Source organism: Orycteropus afer, unplaced genomic scaffold, assembly GCF_000298275.1.
Source record: "Orycteropus afer afer isolate SDZICR_OR568_19922 unplaced genomic scaffold, OryAfe1.0 scaffold00016, whole genome shotgun sequence".
In the NCBI taxonomy this organism is placed as follows: Eukaryota; Metazoa; Chordata; class Mammalia; order Tubulidentata; family Orycteropodidae; genus Orycteropus; species Orycteropus afer.
Genome location: NW_006921603.1, coordinates 2,477,099 through 2,493,386, shown reverse-complemented (window position 1 = coordinate 2,493,386; position 16,288 = coordinate 2,477,099).

Sequence of the window (16,288 nt, the reverse complement as noted above, 5' to 3'; positions counted from 1 at the left end):
ACTCATTGGAATCAACAGCTGGTATACTCCCTGCCAACCTTGAGTTCGTGTGCCCCTGCAGCTGTGTGAGTTGGAAAAACCCTGCAGCTTGATGTTTAATCCAAGAACTTGGGACTTGCCAGCTTCTATAAATGTATGAGCCATTTTCCTAAGATAAATTTCTCTTTTTCTCTCTCTCTCTATAAGCTTACTGGTTTTCCTTCTCTAGAGAACCAAGTCTAACACACTTGGTACCAGGAGTGGTTCTAGTGAGACAAAATCATAAGGATGGGCTTCCTAAATTGGTTCTCCAATTTGATTAATCGTAAAGGCACTGGTGACCCTGCCTTTGATAATAAAGAGGGCCCTGCTAATCCCTTTTGAGAGGTGACGACATTAATATGCAAAATAGCACCACCAATAGATCGAGTACTTTTGAGAAGTGAAGCCCTGGGTGATTCCATATTTGATACTTTTCTGCAATTTTGTCAGCATGAGGAGTATAAGGAATCGGGTTGGTTGGCCTTACTTACACTAGACAAAGTGGTGAAAGAGTGAGATGAGTTCAGGGCTGCTGAGTCACAGCTTAAGTGCCACATAAAAGACCTCAGTGTTTCCTGAAAGAAAGCCTCTGCAGATAACTACTCTCCTTTTGAGAAACAGTTTTTGGCTTGTTACTGGGCTTTGGTAGAGACTAACTGCCTAACCATGGGCCACAGAGTCACCATGAGGCCTGAGCTGCCCATCATGAACTGGGTGTTGTCTGATCCATGGAGTCATAAAGTTGGACATTCACAGCAGCACTACATCATTAAATGGAAGTGGTATATCAGAGATTGGGCTCAAGTAGGATCTGAAGGCACAAGTAAGTCACATGAGGTCATGGCCAAAATGCCTATGGTCTCCATTCCAGTCTCATTACCTTCCCTCTCCCAGTCTGCACATATGGCCTCGTGGGGAGTTCCTTATGATCAATTGACTGAGGAAGAGAAAACTTGTGCCTGATTTACAGATGGTTCTGCATGATATGTAAGCACCACTCAAAAGTGGACAGCAGCAGCACTGCAACCCTTTCCTTGAAGGACAGTGGTGAAGGGAAATCCTCCCAATGGGCAGAACTTCGAGCTATGCATATAGCTGTTCACTTTTCAAGGAATAAGAAACAGCCAGATATGTGATTGTATACAGATTCATAGGCTATGGCTAATGGCTTGGCCAGATGGTCTGGGGCTTGCAAGAAGCATGATTGGAAAATTGGTGACAAGGATGTATGGAGAAGATGTATGTGGATAGATCTCTTTGACTGGGTGAAAGGAGTAAAGATATTTGGGTCTTATGTGAATGTCCACCAAAAGGTGACCTCGGCAGAGGTGGACTTTAACAATCAGGTGGAATAGGATGACACATTCAGTGGAAACCAGCCATCTTTTTCCCCTAGCTATTCCTGTCATTGCTCAATGGGCTGATGAACAAAGTGGCCATGGTGGCAGGGATGGAGGTTATGCATGGGCTCAGCACATGGACTCCCACTTACCAAGGCTGATTTGTCTACTGCCACTGCTCAGTGCCCAATCTGCCAGCAGCAGAGACCAACACTGAGTCCGCGATATGGAATCATTCCTCAGGGTGATCAGCCAGAAATGTGGTGGCAGGTTGATTACATCAGACCACTTTCATCATGGAAAGGACAGCATTTTGTTCTTATTGGAGTCGATACTTATTCTGGATATAGTTTTGCCTTACCTGCACTCAATGCTTCTGCCAAAACTGCCATCAGTGGACTTACAGAATGCCTTATCCACCATCATGGTATCACACAGGCTTGCTTCACATTAAGGGACTCACTTCACAGCAAATGAAGTGCATCAATGAGCCTATGTGCATGGAATTCACTGGTCTTACCATATCCCCCATCATTCTGAAGCAACTGGCTTGATAGAAGGATGGAATGGCCTACTGAAAACACAATTATGGTGCCAGCTATGTGGCAATACATTGAAGAGTTGGGGCAATGTTCTCCAGGAGGCTGTATATGCTCTAAACCAGTGTCCAACATATGGTTCTGTTTCTCCAATAGCCAGAATTCATGGGTCCAGGAACCAAGGGGTGGAAACAGGAGTGATACCTCTCACTATTACCTCTTGTGACCCACTCAAAATTTTTTTGCTTCCTATACCTGCTTCCCTATCCTCTGCAGGTCTGGAGAACTTATTCCCAAAGGGAGTAACACTCCTACCTGGAGACACAGTACTGATTGCATTGAACTGGAAATTAAGAATGCCACCCGGCCATTTTGGCTTCCTCATGCTTCTGGATCAACAGATAAAGAAGGACATTACTGTGCTATCTGGTGTGGTAGATCTTGATTACCAAGGGGGAATTGGATTGGCATTACATAATGGAATAAAGAAGAATATGTCTGGAATACAGGACATTCTTTAGAATTTCTCTTAGTACTACCATGCCTATGATTAAAGTCAATGGAAAATTATAGCAACCCAATTCTGATATGACTACTAATGGTCCAGACCCTTCAGAAGTGAAGGTTTTTTATATGGATTCTTTTTAAATGGTGCACAGAGAAAAATATAGTAAAATAGAAACTTCAAATTTGCAAAAAATCTAGTCAGTAAAAGATACCCCAAGAGTCAATAAAACAAGCCACGAAATGGGAGATGTTTGCAATGTATCATAAGAGATTGCTACATTTTAAAAGACATAAAAGGCAAAGAACCATCACCAGCTGAGGTGCTGCTGAGGGCAAGGGAAATACAGGATGGGTGGTGGAAGAAGGTAGTTCTGAATATCAGCTATGGCCATGTGACCAGTTGCAGAAACAAGGACTGTGATTGTTATATTTCTTCATTGTATATGTGCATCAAATATTTTTGTTTCCTTCTGTTATGAAATGTGAGATGTAAATAATGTTAATATGTTTTGGTTGTATGTGTGTTAGCCTATCATGTTAGGTGCAAGTATGACATTATAATTGTCCTTATTTAGACATTATATATGGTTAAGAAGATGTGTACAACTGCCAAGTAGCAATGAGCAATGTCATAATAAATGGAGAAAATATTGAAGTTGTCAAAGATTTCATTTTACTTGGATCTGCAATCAATGCCCATGGAAGTAGCAGTCAAGAAATCATACAACATACTGCATTGGACAAATTTCAAAAGACTTACTTCCAGGGTAAAAACACAAAGATGTCACTTTGAGGACTAAGGTGTGCCTGACCCAAGCCATGGTATTTTCAACCTTCTCATATATATGCAAAAGATGGACAGTGAGTATGGAAGATGGGAGAAGAATCAATGATTTTGAATTATCATGTTGACAAAGAATAATGAATATAACATGGACTGCTAGAGAAATGAGCAAATCTGTCTTGGAAGAAGTATAGCCAGAAGAATGCTCCTTCAAAGCAAGGATGGCAAGACTTGGTCTCACATACTTTTGACATGTTATCAGAAAGGACCAGTCTCTGGAGAAGGACATCATGTTTGGTCAAGTGGAGGGTCAGTGAAAAAGAGAAGACCCTCAAAGAGACAGATTTACACAGTGGCTGCAACAGTGGTGCCAAACATAACGATGATTGTGAGGCTAGTGCAGGACTGGGCAGTATTTCTTCCTGTGGTGTATATGGTTGCTGTGATTGGAACAATCATAACAACCACTTCAATGCTGACTTTCAAGCTAAAGTAAACCAGTAAAACCTAGGGGAGAAATGGAAAGTAAAAGAATGAACACTTGATGTTTACACAAAGTTCTCCCACCAAGAAAACCAATTTCATATGAAGTATTTGATTTCTTCTTTTCCATTAGATAAGGAAAAAGTATATAACTGATAAGTGAACTTAGAATAGATTCTAGTATCATATTTAAGAATCAAGTTATTCATTGTGTTTATGCTAGGAAAAAAATAAGTTAAAAAGCAAGGAAGAGGGATTTGGCATTCATTAAGTTATGTCACTTTGACAATATTTTTGAAGAATATTTAAAGGCATAGAAAAATAGACATGGTATGTTTTAGATGTAAATTAATTAATTTTAGTAAAGTCTGTATCATTTATTTTGAGGAGTGACCACTTTGAAAATGTGCCTTTTTTGTCACAAAGATTTAAGACAATTTTCTAATCTCTGTTTAATGGAAACACCTCATATGTGCATCTATACAAAGACAGTATTACTAAAATAAATTTCAGGGGTTACCACTCAAGTTAACATTGTTTTTCCAAATCATTTTACACACATATGCACACACACAAACACAAAATTTTGAAAACAATAAAATAAACTATGTTTAAAACTATTCTGATCTAATTGGTGAAATTATAGGCTATACTCATTGTTTCATATTCTTCATTTAGCTTCTTACTATTTTTGAGAATGTCTGAAATGTGATTATATTATGATTTGTGAAAATACTAAAATAGATAGCAAATAACATATTTATGGAACACAATAATATCCATATAAGTCCCAATCAAGCAAATGAAAAAGCAAAAATTGAAGAAATGGTAAGATATCATTTCTCCTCAATTCTTTTTCTTTTTTCTTTGGTTTATTTATTTATTTATTTATTTATTTATTTATTTTTCTGAGTATTTTTTCTTCTATTCTAAAGTGATACAAATTCTGGGGAAAAATATATTTCTATTCTCTCTAATGTTTGCAAGACACATTTCATGTGGAATTATATCAAAATTACTGAAATAATTAGTTATCAAATATATTTAAAAAAAAATAAAGAAGAGAGAGTTGTAAGACTCTTTAGGTATTTTTACAGACAAAGGAGATTTCTATAAAGCTCATAGGTTGTGCAGAGAACAGAACAATGTATTAAGAAAAACTTCCTGTAAGGAAACCTTCTCCTTTTGATTATTTTTTTTTTCCCACAAGCCTCTCATCATTACAGGAGGGATAGCCTAGACTGTACAATGTCTAGAAGCTATAAGGCCATCTAAAGACCCAGGTATTTCATTCTTTAAAGCTTGCTTCCACTCTGCACTTCCTGAAAGCTTGTTAATTCTAATTAACAAGTATTGTAGTCCAAAACTTCATGTCTTGATGGTGGTATATTTTGTATAAAATAAAGGTGGCTTTTGATCAGTGTTTTGAAATTTCCTTCTTATTCTGAAATAACTATGAATCTTAACAATACATATTTTGAGTATAACTAGTAAAGGATTTAAATGATAAGCACTGATGGTATCAAAGAATGCCTAATGACCACAAGGATAAAATTTCTTTTCTACTCTAGTACTAAGAAAAAAAAAAAAAAGGTATAGTAGAGTAAAACATGTAGTTGTTAGGTGCCACCCAGTCAATTCCAACTCATAGCGACTCTGTGTACAACAGAATGAAACATTGTCTCTCCTGTGCCACCCTCACAATCCTTGCTGTTCTTGAGCCCATTGTTGCAGCCACTGTGTCAATCGATCTCCTTGAAGGTCTTGCCCTTTTTCTTTGACCTTCCTTCTCCAGGAAGTGGTCCTTTCTGACAACATGACAAAAGTGAGATGATGTCTGGTCGTTCTTGCTCCACTTCTTCCAGCAAAAATTTTTTCATTTTTCTAGCAATCCATGGTATTTTCAGTATTCTTCATCAACACCACAATTCAAAGGCATCATTTCTACTGCCTTCCTTATCCATTGTCCAGATTTCACATGTAAAATTTGCTCTAAATAATAAAGCATGGAATGTCGTAATTCCTTTATTTAAAAAGAAAAAAGGTTAAAAAGCAGCATTTTTTTTTTGCAAAATAAAAGCCCATAATATTTAGGCAAAAAAAGAATCACATCTCATTTATGTAACTATAAATGGAAATGTTTTATGGCAACTACTTGAAATTCAAAATAAAGTTTTACGATCCCCAACAAACACACTGATTATATCGGCAAATTTCAAATTTCAAAGCAATTTTTTCTCAGAGGAGACAAATGGCGATGGATCGTTGTTGTTGTTGCTGTTATGTGCCCTAGAGTCGGACTCGACTCATAGCAACCCCTTCTTGGGTTTCTGACGCAGATGGATTGCACTTGTGAAAATTTCACAACTCAAAATATTCTGTTAAATATTTTAGAAAAAATGAGCATTTAGAGTTGAATAAACTACTTTTCCAAAGTACCAACTCCATTTCCATGAATATTCTATAAAATAAAATGCCACAAATCATCCTGTTTTCCACACAAGTCAGCTTACAAAGAAACCTGTTTATCTCTCACGTTTTCCTCGTTTTCTTTTGAGATAATAAAAATAACAAACCAATGATTTAGATTAATATAAGATGCTATTTTTTTAGACCCATTTATTTTAACTTTTTATTAATGTGAAAGTTTAGAGAGCAAATAGAATTTCCATTCAACAATTCCCACAATGTAATAGCACTCTTCCCACTTTGTCCCTTTGTTCCATTCATCCTTCTTTTGTTTCTCTTTCTGCCTTCTGAGTTTTATCCCTAAGCATATAGTATGGTTGATTGTTCTAAGGAGTGCAGACCTCTCTGGTGTTATTGTTCACCTTATAGGCCTGTCTATTGTTTGACTGAAAGTTGAGCCACTGGGATGGGTTCAGTTCTAGTCTTGAAAGATGACTAATAGGGGCCATAGTTTCAGGGGTTCCACCAGTATCTATCAGACATGTAAGCCTTGTCTTTTTTATGATTTTGAGTTTCATTCCACATTTTTCTACCACTCTATCCATGACCTTCTATTGTGATCCATTCATGGTTGGCTATAGAGGTAGCCAGGTGCCATCTGGTTCTTCTGATCTCAGGGGTGAGGAGGCCAAGTTTTACTTGGTCCATTAGTCATTTGACCTATTTGTTTCCAAGAGTCTGATTTTCTTCACTCTTCTTTGATACAGATGGAGAGAGACAAATAGTTGTGCTTTAGAGAGTCACTTACTAGCTTTTAATACCCTAGTCACAACTCACCACAGTAGGATGTGGAACATCGCCTTTGTAAACTAACTTACATACACATGATGGAATACTATGTAATGTTAAAGAATAATGAGTAATCTGCAAAACACCTCATAATGTGTATAAGGCTAGAGGGTATTATGCTGAGTGAAGTAAGTCAATCACAAAAGGACAATATTGTATGAATCTACTCTTATAAAAACTCAAGGAAAGGTTTACATACAGAAATAAACATTATTTAATGGTTACCAGGAATGGGAAGGAACTGGATGGAAAATTGCTAACTGAATAATGGACATGTGTTAATTTGGGTGAAGAGAAAGGCAATATACAATAAGGGGATGATCACCATGATATCACTAAGGCAAAGGAAAACATGGAGAGGTGCACAAGAGTTCCAGGCAACAAAGGAAAATATTGTTACATACAAAATTCTGCAATATCAGTAATGTTGCTGTTGTTATTGTTACGTGCCATCGAGTTGGACCCGACTCATAGTGACCCCTCCTTGGGTTTCTGAGGCAGTATCACTATGGAAATAGATTGCCCAACCTTCCTTCTGAGGAGTGGCTGGTGGGTTTGAACTGCCAGCCTTCTGGTTAGCAGTCATGTTCCTTAGTCACTATGCTACCAGAGCTCCCAATAGCAAATAATAATCTAAGAGTGGATACTGAAAAGCAAGCTGAACAGGTACGAGTAGGCAAATGACACTATACCCAAGACCATATATAGGTTGGGCAGAAGATATTTCTGCATACATATTTATATGTACTGTAAATATATACATGTACATAGTAAATATCAACATGTAGATAGTACAGGAATCAGAGGGCAAAGTTATTAAGACTTTAGGACCACCGTCTCAGAAGACAATTAAGTTAATCAGCGTAACACTGTTCATTCATTATTTTTAAGGATTTTTTTTTCTCTGCAGCTCACTGGCACGTTTTGATTTATATCAAGATTGTATTGTGCTATTTTTTTATATCCTGATAAATAATTCCTAAGATTATCATGTAGGGTATAGTTATTTTTTTCTCACAAAATCACATTTAAACATTTATGTTTATAAATGTTAATATTTTCTATACTGTTTATACTTCAAGATGATTCTAATTGAATAGTAGCAAATGAAGATGTGGCCTTATTGAACCTCAGTAATTACAGTGCCTAACTCTGCACATTTATTTTTTTCCCATAGTTTTGTAAATTCCAGCAAAACAAATGTGATAGCTTTTATCACTCTCTCAATGATTGGGTTAAATCATGTGCATAAACACTATTGATGCTAAGCTCCATGATTCTCTCAAGAGTGCATGACCTGAAATAATTAACATTTATCTCAATTTTTAAATACTCATATGACTATTATCTAATGAACAATAGTATTACTTTGAAGGAAGTAGATTTTTTCTTAGGAGGAAAACACCCCACAAAGACATTGTAATGAATTTTATGTCACTACTGATCTGTTCAGCTGATTATAAGTACAAAAGAATCCCAAATTTCATTTACATTCTTGGTATGGGAGTTAAGGTTATGTGTCAGCTTAACTGGACTTCATTCTGAATGGCTGGGCAGATGGATGTATTTATTCCCCATAATGAGACTGGTAATCAACTCCATGGTGGAATCTACTGTGAGTAGCTATATGCATTAGGAATGTAGTTTGCTTCCAGTACTTAAGAAGCAGCTTTGAGAAAAGGTCTCACATATTTTGGTACATCTGGATCCTGGATTTGGCTGAGTCTTCATGTCAGTGGCCTGCCATGTTGTCTGCCGATCTTGAGACTATTTTTGGACTTGAACTAGTGGCCTGCCACATAGCTTGATAATTTGGGGACCATGCCGTTTTACTTGTCGACCTTTGGTTTCTCAGCCTCAGCAACCAGCAGCTGCCTGAGTTAAGAGAGGCCTCCAGCTTCAGTGTGTTGGGAGCAACAGGCAGAGCTGAAGCCCAAGGTCAAGGGGCCTTCCCCTAGCCCCTAAACCTGGCACTTTGAACTCAGACATTGAACTTTCTGTGCTGAGCTCATTTTGTTTATGAATCACGTTATCACTCCCTTCATTGCTATTGTTTTCGTATTTGCTAGATATTTGTGCTTGTTTGCTTTTTTATTTTGATGTGAAGATTTATCATTTTTCTTTGAGGTTACCCTGTGATTTATAGTTTTCTTCCCAAATATAGAACAGTCAGTTCTATCTTGTAGTTGTCTTGACTTCCCTACCATTTAGAACTACTGTAACTACACAATTTTTTTTCCTCTTTTTAGTTTGTAGTTGTCCTCATTCGCCAATTGATGTCTTGATTCCCTGTTTACAATCTTGTAGGCTCACTTCCTTTGTATACTTCCATAGCTGGGTTATGTCATCATGTATGTTAATGGTCAGTTATTGTTTCCTGTTGTTGGTTCACTGTCCAAAGGCCTCCCTTTAGCATCTCTTGTAAGGTTGGTCTGGTTTTAGCAAATTCCCTTAATTTCTGCCTATCTGGAAATGTCCTAATTTCACCACCATATTTGAGAGACAGTTTTGGTTGGAAATTTTTCCCTTTCATGATTTTATATATATCATCCCATTGTCTTCTTGCCTGCATGGTTTCTGCAGAGAAATCCAAGCTTATTCTTATTGGTTTCCCCTTGTAGGTAACTTTTTGTTTTTTTCCGTACTGCTTTCAAGATTCTTTCTTTGTCATTGTCTTTGGTGAGTTTGAGGATGATATGTCTTGGTGATTTTCTTTTGGGTTCTATCATGTTTGTGGTTCATTGGACATCTTGAATCGATGTATTCTCATCTTTCATCATACCAGGAAAATTCTCTTCCAACAAATCTTTGGCAATTTTTTCTGTGGTTTTATTTGTCTCTTACTGTTCTGGAATTCCAGTTACATGTAGGCTATTCCTTTTGATGGTATCCACATGAACCTTAGGCTTTCGTCATTTTGTCTTGATCTCTTTTTCTGATTAATCCCTATCCAAAGAAATATTGAAGTATTTGCCTTCAATCTCACTAATTCTGTCTTCTATTGATTCAATTCTACTCTGTCTTTTCAATGTGTTATCTATTTCTGAATATTCAGTATTAATCTTCTGGATTTCTCTTTGTAGATTTTGTATCAATTCTAATTTTTCATTTATTCTGTCATTTTGTTTTTGTATTGTCTTTCAAAATTGTTCTAGGGTTTTCTCTGTTTTCCTCAATTTTGTCAGTGTTTTCCTTGATCTGTCTCTCTGTTCATTGAAGATACCTAAATATAATTCTTCTGAATTCCTTATCAGGGAGTTCCAATACTGCATCTTCCTCAGGTATGTGTTTTGGGTCTGTATCCTGGTCCCTTGTTTATCCTGCTTTATCTTGCTTCTTTGGGTGCACTGTGATGTTCTGTTGTCTCTGAGGCATCGTGACATTTTTGTGTTTATATTTAATTGGTGATTGTGTGTTGGAGTGACCTGCCCATGATTTTCCTTTTCTTTGTTTTGTTTGTATGTTATCTGTGTAAGCAGGGTACTGTGCTGTGCACCTCTATTCGCTAGTTGGCAGCATTTATACACTCACCAACTGTCTTCTTTCCCATTGTCAGCCTCTCAAATGTCCCTGCCATCCTTGGCAAACACAGTCTATTCTTAGGTCCCTAGGATCTGAATGAGAATGCTGTCACTTTAAAATCTAAAATGGCCACCACTTGTAAAGATTCAAAATGGCTGCACCCTTGGTTACTTTAAATATCCAAAATGGCTTTTTTAATACAAATGGGTATGCCTTCTGGATGGTGGAAAGTCCACAGCTCAGGTTTTCTCCCTCTTTGCTGTTTCTCTACCTAGTCATAGGCCACCCATGCAGTCGCCCCTGCAGTCTTTGGTGACCAGGGCTGATCTTTAGGTCCCAATACCACTTGAAAATATTCAGGGTGTTGGTCCTGCCAGAGTAGCTGACAGCTCACTGCTGCAACTGTCTCCGTACTCACTGTTTTCATTCAGGTTTTTCTACTAGTTGGTGCCTAATCCACTTCTGTACACTTCCTTTCAAAGATCAGGGCTCCAGGATTGTGTTCTGTATCTTTGTCAATTGGTGTCTCTTTTCTTTGTTGAAGAGGGTCTGTGTGGCTTGTTTGCATATTCCTCCATCTTACTGGAAGTGCCTCATTTTCTGTTTGTTCAAAACTGTGTATAAAATGTGATTTTATTTTCCTGGAAGGCACTACATCTGCTAGGTGGTAAATTATGCTTAATTAACCAGCATAAGCATAGAAGAAGCAAAGCAGAGTAAATAAAATAACAAAAAAGGAATAAAATAGAATCAATACATTTAAAATATACTTATTACATCATTTGTGGTTATAATTTTTATCAAAACACCATTTTTCTATGAATATAAACTTGCCATAGTATAATGCACTTACATTTAAATATGTACATGAAATACATCTTTAATATGTTTCAATTCCAAAATATATCCTCATGATTGACTTTAAAATATATGAATGAGAATAACAGCAGCTGCTCTCTAACTATGGCTATGTTTCTAACTGTTCCGCTTACCAACTAGCTTGACTCTGGAAGTAATTGTGATTCAGTTTTTTCAGCTTTACATCCATCACCTTTTTGACTTTCTCTTCTTTTCTTGAAAAGTAAATATTCTCTAAATAATTTTTTTTTTGCATATTTTATCCCATAGCTTGCTTCTTTCCTCTGCCTGGACTTGGAAACATCTCCATGATAACTACAACAAAAGTAGAATATTAACTTATCAACATAAATAGAATGGTAATTTGTGAATTAATCAAAAGCTACAATTTAAAGGAAGATATCTTGACAAAAATAATTAATAATGCATGTACATGTAAAAAAAAAAAAAGCCGAAACTCCATTTTCTGCTTTGTACTTTAACCTTTTACACATTAAATGCAATTCCTTTCAGTAATGACTTTAGCAATCATTTATAATACTTGATAAGGAATTTATTAAATTGAGGCTCAGGTGTTAAGCCAGAAGGCCCTAGTGCAGATTAATCACCCATTATAACCATTTAGACGTGTACTGATCAGTTTTATTGACTGACAACTCAGATTTAAAGTTAGATAGTTGAAAACACTAGGCTACTAAGTTACCTTAAAAGTTTCTACAATGGAATGATATATTAAATATAGAAAAATGTGTTTGTGCTGGAAATAGAGTATTGGTAGTACATTTTTTCACTGTTTCTTGAATTATTTCTACAGGCAGTAGCCTATTATAATTTCTGTCTCAGGTTTTATACCATCAACCTCTCCCTGTCAAAGCTGAGTTTGATTACTTTAGTCAAAGAAATACTAGCTGGACACATAGTCAACCCAGCTGGTTTACATGGCCAAAATTTTTCATAGTGGGATTTAACAGCAATAAGATAAAATACAATTAAAATTTGTTTAAAATTAAGTATTGGAATTTTTCTTTCATAAGCAATGAACATTTTTTTTCCTTCTGAAATTAATGTTTAAAGAGGATCTAGTAGCCATTAATTCACTGGAAATGCTAAAAACTGCTTTTTAAATTCTTGTTGTTCTAGCACTTTTGTGAATAGGATAAATTCCATAGAGATTGTACTGAGGAAAACAAAAATGCATAGACACATGAGATTCCATATACAGTTTCAAACTGTGCAGCAGTATTTCTCTCTCTTACATTTATTTTTTAAAAAATGCACAGCACTAAATAGATTTTGGTCTTCTTCAATATGAGTGACCTATTTATCTCTCTCTCTTACTTGCTAATTTTATTTATTTAATATCTCTACATAATAAAGTTTAGCTTGTCTTCTCATTCCTATAATCTTAAGAAAAAATTATCTAATTGTGTGACTTTGATGTGACTAAACTCTAACTTATTGAATGGACAGTATTAATATTTTCTATAACAATCCCAGATACACACACCAGCACTAAATAATGGGAATTAAACAATGAAGAAACTCACTGACTTGAATATTCAAGTATCAATATCTTTTACATGAGTCAGTTTCAATACACTCAATTTCTGTTATTTCTGTTTTTCATATGCTAATGTATATCAGAATGATTAACTATAAATGTATTTGACTCTTTTTATTAAGCTTTCAGGAGTCTTTTTTATTAACTTTAATATTAACTTAGACAGCTGACCAACCATCTTATAAAATTAATCTTTTCAACTGGCCTCTTAGGTCATAATAGTAAATGATTACTGCTTTAGAAAAAAAACAGATTTTTTTTTTTTCTTTTTATAGAGAAGCAACTATATATCCAAGACATTCAATACTGAAATATTAAAGATATTAGATATCATTCTAAGGATACAATCCTTCAAAGAGAGAATGACCTCAAGTTCTCCAAACCATGAATAGAAAATAATTGTTTTAAGAACTAGAGTCTGCTTAAAAAAATATATGAAAAATAAATATCTTGGCCTAGAATGAAGATTTTACCTAACAGGCTATACAAGGCTGAAAGTTTTCATATTAATTTATTTTGGAGACTATGTTGTTGTTATGTGCCATCAAGTCGGCCCCAACTCACAGCAACCCCTCCTTGGGTTTTGAGGCAGTATCACTACGGAAGTAGATTGCCCAACCTTCCTTCTGAGGAGTGGCTGGTGGGTTTGAACCGCCAGCCTTCTGGTTAGCAGTCGAGTGCTTTAGGCACTATGCTACCAGAGCTCCCTTTGGAGACTATAGACTCTGGTAATTTTAATTTTAAATTTAAATATTCATGATATTATTCATAATATCATTAAACAAGCATGTATCAGGGGCTTCACTGATGCAATCTCCTTTGTTGTTGCTCTTACATTCATTTTCACACAATTGTTCTTTCTTTGGTCCACTAGTTTAATAAATGAAATTTCTTGCACTTTTGTGTTTGTATTGCATTTCTCTGACAATTCTTCATCTCTGAATAAATCTGTATACATCTATACCTCAGGAGCCTAGCAAGGGTATGCTCAGATTTCATTAACCTTAAAATTTCCATTACTAAATTTTCTATTCCAAATATCTATGTTTGTCTTCATATTTTGATGTAAATGTTTATTTTGAAGAAATTTAAACCTACCAAAATGTTGCAAAAATAGTACAACGTCACCCATATATTGCTCATCAATGGTTACTTATCAACTGACTACATTTCACTACATTTATTTTTATCTCTGACTCTGTATACCCATCTATTTTCCTATGTGTGTATGCTGGAGAAATGAGTTAGTGGCAGACATCATAACACTTTAAATCTAACTACATCTGCAAGAAATTTTAATGATAATATTATACTATTAATCAATCAATTCTGTACTCAGTGAAAATTGAAAAAACATGCATCCTTACTCCTCACTTATCAATTGTCTCGTTTTCCAACATTTAACATTTCCATGATAGTAAAAAAAAAATCTATTATCTGACTATTTTGCACATTAACAACTTATGTCTGTTAGTAATGACAGACATGTGAGTTGAGAGTAACACTGTTTGTAATGCTTTTAAGGTCATATGTCAGCTTGTCTGGGCCATGATTCTCAGTGCTTTAGCAGTTATGTAATGATGTTATTTGGCAGTCATTAATTGTCTTAGTGAAAACACTAGACTAATGCTTTATAAGAAATTTAAAATAAAAATTTTATTGAAGATGTATACAGCGTCCTAAGGAGAGGATGAGGCAAGTGACCTGGCTTGCAGGGGAAGCAAGGAACTTATTATTTATCAAAACAAATAAAGGTAAAGGGTTTCACATCTAAGGGAAGTGCAGGAGAAGGAAGGAAAATTTACAAGAAGAGGTCAAACTACAAACTTTCTTAACATTAATTCCTAGCCAGACATTAAATCTTTATTTTCTGATATAACTTGACTAAAGCGGTATTTGTAAAATGCACCGTGTAAACATTTTAATGTGAGGAGTCTTGGGATTGATTGTAGAACAGGTCAATTTGAGTTCAAGTCCTTGAAATGTAAAACCCAACAATTAGTTTTAAGGAATGTAGGTTGAATCAACTCTAATCCAAAGCCTTGAAAGGCTAGAAAGGAGGAGAATGTGTAAAAAAGAGGACTTGTCTAAGATATTTGACTGATAACCAGAAGGTTGGTAGTTCAAATCTATCAGCCATTCTGTGGAAGGAAGACTGGGAAATACACTTCTTTAAAGATTTATGGCTTGGAAACCCAATGGTTCTCTTTGATTGGAATTGACTCCATGAGAGAGGGTTAAATGAATTGCCTGAGCAGTTTAGACAGCAAGTTTATTTTTACCACTTAAGGCCAGAATCTCTGTATTCTTTGTGTTACAAAGAGTCAAGACATTTCCAGCTGAGATCTGCTCTTCTATCTAGTTACAACTTTGCAAAGAATACTAATAGAAATACTATGAAAATTCTCAACAAGTAAAAATTTAATTTTGAAATAAAGGTGAAAAACAAAATTTTAATATGTATATTCATTTACTATAAAACTAGTTAAGGAATTCTGGAGGGTGCAGTGCTTAAGACATGTGGCTGCTAACCAAAAGGTCCATGGTTTGAACCCACCAGCTGCTCTGAGTAAGCAAGACAAGCCACTGTGCTTCCATAAAGATTTACAACCTTGGAAACAGAATGGAGGTCGCTATGAGTTGGAAGTGACTCAATGGCAGTGAGTTTGATATAAAGCTATTTATACTTTCTAACTGCATTTAACATTACCGATTCTATTTCCTAACTTCTGCTAATTAAAGCACTTTCCTGAAGTCAGCTGCGTAAGCATTTTCAACTAGCACTAAGCAATTCATTATCTAGTTAAGAAATTCTGGCTCTTGTTTTCATTTTTGTTCAAGCAGTAACATTTTGACCCTCAAGCCTCCTCCCCCCAAAATACCTGAATGATTTTCTTTAGAAAAGTAGAAATGATAATCTTAGCTTAACTGAAAATGGACTTTCCATTTAGGTCTGATATGCCAGTACTAGGTTTTTTCTAAGGATCACCTCCACATCAAGCAGTTTGGCAGTTATGTAATGCTGTAGTCATTCCTGTTTTGTGATCTGATGTGGTCCTCCACCATTTTTGCATAATGCCTATTTTCACATAAAGACTTGGTCTTTGGAACCTAACGGTGTCAATTAGTAAGGAGGAGGTGCTAATTGTTTAAAAATATAACCCTAGTAAGTAAAAACAAACAAACAAAACACTGAATGAATGAATGAAAAAATAATTCAAATTAAGGATAAAGTCATGCTTCATGGAACAACTATATTCTTTGTTGTTGTTGTTGTTGTGTGCCGTCGAGTCGGCCCCGACTCATAGCGACCCCTCCTTGGGTTTCGGAGGCAGTATCACTACGGAAGTAGGATTGCCCAACCTTCCTTCCGAGGAGTGGCTGGTGGGTTTGAACCGCCAGCCTTCTGGTTAGC